This window comes from Callorhinus ursinus, unplaced genomic scaffold (assembly GCF_003265705.2).
Source record: "Callorhinus ursinus isolate GAN/ISIS: 27379988/994484 unplaced genomic scaffold, GSC_fseal_2.0 scaffold11, whole genome shotgun sequence".
NCBI classification, from domain to species: domain Eukaryota; kingdom Metazoa; phylum Chordata; class Mammalia; order Carnivora; family Otariidae; genus Callorhinus; species Callorhinus ursinus.
The window spans coordinates 6,668,390-6,675,307 of NW_027397073.1; the positions used below are offsets into that span (position 1 = coordinate 6,668,390).

At 42.0% G+C, this 6,918-nt stretch overlaps 1 non-coding gene across 1 annotated transcript; it reads right to left on the reverse strand.

The window, feature by feature from the left end:
- Positions 1-234: 234 nt before the first annotated feature.
- TRNAK-CUU (transfer RNA lysine (anticodon CUU)) lies at positions 235-307 on the reverse strand. The gene has a single exon. It is a non-coding gene; the product is annotated as a tRNA-Lys (tRNA).
- Positions 308-6,918: the final 6,611 nt, after the last annotated feature.

Consider the following 6,918-nt stretch of genomic DNA (forward strand, 5'->3'; position numbering starts at 1 on the left):
TATGTCAGTGCACATACATTATGCTTAGTGAAGGAATACTAGATGCATTCCTACTAAATTGAAAATATTTCAGTAGTCCAATTATTATTAAAATTGTTCTGTAGTTATTAGCCAATGAAAGTAGGCAAGTAAAGGGAATACAAAATATAAAAATTAAAATAACAAACTATATTTGGAATTTTTCTTTCTTTCTTTTTTTTTTTTTTTTAAGATTTTAACTTTAAGTGATCTCTATACCCAACATGGGGCTTGAACCCACAGCCCTGAGATCAAGAGTCACACGCTCTACCAACTGAGCCAGCCAGGCGGCCCTTGGAATTAATTTCTGATGATAGACTTGTAAACAGAGAAAACAAAGGAATGGGCTAAAAAATTTTAGAAGCAATAAGAAAATACATAGAATTAATAAACAAAAGCCAATTACCAAGTAAGTAAAGAACATCAAGTTAGAAAATCTGATGGAAGGGAGAGCCATTTCTGCAATGATAAGATACGTAGTGATAAACATAAGCAGCCGAGTTGTGTTTAATGCAAATGCTACCGAGGGACTGGGATGAACACCACTTGCCCTGTTTTTCCCACTTTCTCCTGAGATGTTAGCTGGGCACACAACCAGCCAGAATAAAGACTGTTTTCAATCTTGCTTGCAGTAAGCAAGACCATTTGGCTAAGTGCGAGCCCGCCCGTAGGGGTAAACGTAAGTGGGGTGTGCCAATTCAGGGTGAGGAGGTCCCTGGAGAGGAGACAGCCTGTCCCCCAGCCTGTCCATCTCAGGCAGATGCAGGAGGGGCTGGACCAGCCATCTTGTCCAAGAGGCAGAGCCTGTGCTGAGGGCAGGAGAGTAATAAAGCAGGAGGCTGGGTCTCCGATGACAAACCCATCTGTGTTCATGGGAAAGGATTCTCATTTAAGGAAGTGTTATTTGGTGTTTGCAATCAGTCACAGCCGAACTTAAAAGAAGAATAGAACCACTGCATGGCTGGGGAGTTGGCCCTCGGGAAGCACTCAGTGAGGTTAACCATCTTCTCCATCTTACTAAGCCATCCCTGACTTCCCAAAGGATTGCCCCCAGGACCAAATACCCTATGAGGAATTTTTGTTCCAGATCCAGGCCAAGTGAACCTTGGACCCGAACCCTCCAAAGCCCCCACAGCTTCAGGTTACCTGGAGTAGTTGTACATCACAACCCAACTCTAAGCTGTCCGAAATTTAAATGGGAAACTTGAAAGCCTCACAGAACATGAGAAACCTCTGGGACAGAGAGAAGGGAGAGCCAAGGCCAAAAAGTTTTTTTTCCCATAACACTGGGATGCCCCTTAAGATCCAGGCTCCCCTTGAGACTCTGCCGGCCCCCTGGCCAGCACCTTTTTAGGCCACGCCTATGGGAATGAATCACTAAGGCTGCGATAAGGCAAGGAAAAGCAAAATGGTTTCCTAAAAGAATCACTGAAAAAAGGGTTCAAGGTCAGCACCGGCCTATTTGGGAAAAAGGAACCTGAGAAGTGTGAAGGAATATTTTGATAGTTCACATGCAATTAAATCACAACATGCTTCAAAAGATGAATGCATGTTTAACATATTTTATACATTCAAATAATTTTTGCAAACAAAATTAGTCCTAAAATTGCATGCCATTTTGAGAAGCCATGTGATAAAATACAGTCTCTTCTTTATATTTAACTCTGTCAGTGTGGCCAGGTAATGAGCTTTCGTTCTGTACTACTTCTAAAATGATGTCTTAAAATAGGACACATAGCTGTACACTGGGGGAAGCCAGTAGGATGCTGAGCCGTAGATCTTTACATTTTAAAAAAAAAGTTAACAGAATAAAGAGTCCAGAAATAGACCCATGCAGATACGGTCAATTAATTTTTGGTAAAGACAAGGCAATGTGATGGATAAAGGGAAGTCTTTTAAACTAATGATGTTGGTACAAATGGCCTTCCATAAGCAAAAAAGAAAAATAAAATGAACCACAACCTCAACGTCATGTCCAAGGGATGCAAAATGAAACACAGATCTAAATGCAAAGTACAAAGCTTTAAAATTGTAGAAGGAAATACAGATAATCTTTGTGACTGGGGTTAGCCAAGAATTCTTAGATAAGACACCAAAAACAATCCAGAAAAGAAAAAAAAATCCGATAAATTGGGACTTCATCAAAATTAAAACTTGCTCTGTGAAAATACCATCAAGAGAATGAAAAGACAAGGCACAAAACTTGAAGAAAATGTTTGCAAATCACATATGCAAAGACATAGATAATGAACCCTCAAAATGCAACAGCAAGAATATAACTCAGAAAAGAGCAGTAACTGAGACAGTTCACCAGAGAGGTTATGCAGATAGTAATAAGTACATTTAAAAATGCACGTGTCATCAGCCATTAGGGAAATGCCAGTTAAAGGCACAATGAGGTGCCTCTACCCATCTATTGGAAGGGGGGTTGGGGATGCTGGTGAGGATGCAGAGCAACTGGAATGCTCCACATCACCAGAGACAATGCCAAATGGTGAGGCTACTCTGGAAAACCATTTGATATTTCTTAGAAAGTTAATCATACTCCTAACATATGACCCAGCAATTCCACGTTTGGGTACTTGCCCAAGAGAAAAGAGAGCAGATGCCCATCCAACACATGCATACACATGTTCGTAGCAGCTCTATCTGCAATAGCCAAACCTGAGGAATCGTTTACACAAGAATCTTCACCTCGGGCTCTGTTCTAAGGCACCTGGTTTTCCAGGTGATGGGATGAATGCACAAACAACTGAGAGAATGAAAGCTAAAAACTATAAATAGAGGAATAAAAAATAAAGAGGGGTGCCTGGGTGTCTCAGTTGGTTGAGCGTCTGCCTTCGTCTCAGGTCATGATCCCGGGGTCCTGGGATCGAGCTCAGCGGGGAGCCTGCTTCTCCCTCTGCCCTTCCCTGTGCTCTCTATCTCTCTCTCTCTCTCTCTCAAATAAACACATAAAATCTTATAAAAAATGAAGATAGAACTGCAAAGAAGTTACAAATAACAGAATATCGTCAAAGTCGTATTTATGCTGCCTCTTAGACATAAATTATTTTTTAAGCTGGGAACAAGTAAAGATGTTTTAAAGGGATAAAAACATAAGCACAGGATTATTTTAAATAAGTGGCCTTTCTGGAATCCCCTCTGGAGAATAGCTTGTCAGTTCTTTTCAAAAATAAACATATTCAGACCACACAACCCCAAACTGGAGGTTTTATCCCCAAGAAATAAAGACATTGTCACCTGGGAACTTGCATAGCTGCTTTATTCATCATAGGCCAAATTGGAAACCACCCAAATGTTGTACAATTGGGTGCACGATCACACACACACTGGTACACCCACACCACGGAAAACCACTGAGGAATAAAAAAGGAATGAGCAGTCCCTGGATGAATCTCCAGGGAATAATGCTGGGTGAACAAGCCAATTCGAAAAGGTTATTTACTCCATGATTCCACGTGTGTAACATTCTAGAAATTACAGAATTGTGGAAATAGAGAGCAGATTAGCTGTTGTCAGGGGTTAGGGACGGGAGAGAGGACAATGTGGCTATCAAGGGGCAACAGGATGGAGTCCGTGGTGACCACAGTGTAGTATCATGGTTGTGGTGATGCTTATGCAAGGCCATACTGCATGCTGTGGTCAAACTGCATGCAGATACACACAACAAATAAGTGCGTATCTAGTGGTGAACTCGGGATAAGTCTACAGATTGTACCGACAGCAGTGTCTTGGTCTATTGTTCCATAAAATGTTAGCATCAGGGACAGGTGCACAGGACCTCCCCAGACGTTTCTTCACAACTTCCAGTGAAGCTTTGATTATTTCAAATTAAAAAGTTATTAAAATTTTTCAAATTAAGTAAAAGGCCTTTCTGAACATTATCATTAATCATTTTATTTATTTATTTATTTTAAAGATTTTATTTGACAGAGAGAGAGAGTAGCAAGAGCAGGAACACAAGCAGGGGGAGTGGGAAAGGGAGAAGCAGACTCCCCGCGGAGCAGGGAGCCCGATGCGGGGCTCAATCCCAGGACCTGGGACCATGACCTGAGCCGAAGGCGGACGCTTAACGACTGAGCCACCCAGGCGCCCTATCATTAATCATTTTAAGCACACCTTTAAGTGTTCTACAGACACGATTCCCTTAGGTCTTCCTTTTTCTATTAATTCAAATTTTGTGCATACAGAATTCAAGGTGACACTTCGCTATAGGAAAAAGGACGTTCACATACATTTTAATGAAGTTTACAATACTGACAAATATCTTACATATTTTAATGCCACATATTTTTTCAGACAACGAATGATATATACAGCTGCAATGGTAATGAGATGACTCTTTACTCAAATTATTTTTTTCGTAGAAGAGGCATTGGCAGTGGGCAAGCAATCCACAGCCAGGAAACGAATGGCTTCCAGACAGTAGGTGATAAAAGCAGCATTTCATATGGTTTGTAGCCTTACTTAGTAAAATGATGTTGGGGCAAGTTTACTATTGAGAAAGGAAAAGAAAACAATTCTACAGCTGAGAAAGGTAGCTCTCCCAAACCCATGCACAATCTTGCTGGTGCCGAGAAAGCAAGTAGGAGGTCCAGCCAAGCCCACACCAACGTGAGGGCTCAGAATTCAGCTGCTTTTTAAGAGAAACCTGCCTTTTTATATGAAATGTCCCAATTTTTAGGTGATGGCAACCATTTCAAACATTTTTTTTTAAGATTTTATTTATTTATTTGACAGAGAGGCAGCGAGAGAGAGAACACAAGCAGGGGGAGCGGGAAAGGGAGAAGCAGACTCCCCGTGGAGCAGGGAGCCCGATGCAGGGCTCGATCCCAGGATCACACCGAGCCGAAGGCAGATGTTTAATAACTGAGCCCCCCAGGCACGCCGTTTCAAACATTTTTTAAAACCGTGAGCTGCCTTAACAAATTACCACAAGCTGGGTAGCTAGAACAACAGAAACTTTTCCACTCACACCTCTGGAGGCAAGGAGTCCAAAATCAAGGTGTCAGCAGGGCTGGTTCCTTCTGGAGGCTCTGAGGGAGAATCTGTTGTTAGTTGCCTTTCTCCTGGCCTCTGGAGTTCTTGGTATTCCTTGGGTTATAGACTCATCATTCCAATCTCTGCTTCTCTATCACATCCCTTATTTCCAAATTCCCTCTTATTTCTATAAGGACACGAGTCATTGGGTTAGGGCTCAACTTAATCCAGTAGGACCTCATTTAACTTGATTGCATCTGCAAAGACCCTACTTCTAAATCAGGTCACATTTACAGGTATAGGGAGTAAAGACTTGAACATATTCTTTTGGGAAACACAATAAACCCACGACACAAGCAGAACAATCTGCAAGCCCAATACAGCCCAGGCCACCGGTTTGTCTTACCTGTTTGCTGGTAAAATAAATTCTAGATGGTTTAAAATATTTGTAAACTAAAAATGCATCAGGAAAATATTGGAGTGTTTGCACACTCAAGGCATAGAGAAAGACTTTATAAGTATAACTCCAAGTGCAACATTTATATAGAAAAAAAGACTGAAACAGTTGACCTATTTAACCACAAAAAGAGAAATATCTCTCTACATTAAAAAAAAAAAAACCCTAACATAGTGGGGTGCCCAGGTGGCTCAGTCAGTTAAGTGTCTGACTCTGGATTTCAGCTCAGGTCATGGTCTCAGGGTGTTGAGATAGAGCCCCGCTTTGGGCTCTGTGCTCAGCTGAGTCTGCTTAAGATCTCTCTCTCCCTCTCTCTCTGCCCCCACCTCCCCCTCTCTCTCTCTTTCAGTAAATAAATAAATAAAATCTTTAAAAAATTAACATAGTAAAAATACAGATCAGGAATAACAATGTTATAGAAGACTGAAAACAGCCCATATAAACATGATTAGGATTTCATTTTATTGATTTATAACCCTCAAAAGAAAAAAAAATTTTTTAAAGATTTTATTTATTTATTTATTTATTTATTTGACAGAGAGAGAGAGACAGCGAGAGAGGGAACACAAGCAGGGGGAGTGGCAGAGGGTGAAGCAGGCTTCCCGCCGAGCAGGGAGCCTGATGCAGGGCTCCATCCCAGGACCCTGGGATCATGACCTGAGCTGAAGGCAGCTGTTTAATAACTGAGCCACCCAGGTGCCCCCTTCAAAAGAAAAATTTGTATAGGACCATAACAGAAAATTAACAAAAGGGGAAACACAAATGTTCCATAGATATATGAAAACGTGTTGAACGTTACTAGCGATCAATGCACTGTAAATACAAAGCAATGACAAAGCTTTTTCTCCCCATTAAATAAATCAAAATTAAAATCCAACCAACAAACCAATGAATCCCCTGTGGTGACAAGAGGGGGTGGGGGTACGGGCAGCATCTCACACAGCCAGGAAAACTGTAAATTCTCCAACCCTTCTGGAGTCAGTTTGCCATCTGGTAGCGAAAGCCTTAAAAATGTTCATCCTTTCTAATCAACAAAATTTTTCTTCTGGGAAATATACCCTCAATCCGTAAGTGAGGACGACAAATGTTTGAACAAGGCTATTCATCACAGCAATCTTTAGAGCTGCAGAAACGTGGAAGCAGCCTAAATGTCAAATAGGTGGGGTTTCCTGGGAAATAGGGTCTGAGACAGAGCTTTCAGGTGGTTACTGGGGGGCTGCTCACAGGAGCAAGTGGGGAAGGAAGGCTGGGAGCAAGACAAGTGGAAAGGGAGGGTGCATCGTGTTGCACTGGCCAGGAAGCCTCAGCCAGGATCCCAGGACGGGCTCTCAGCCGGGGATGGGCCTTCAGAATGGAACTGAATTGAGACAAAGGTGGGGCTGAGACCTGTGTCCCCTTATTTATCAGTCACTGAGTGTGGCTGCCCCAGATGGAGGTGTCATGTGGGCGAGGCACTCTCT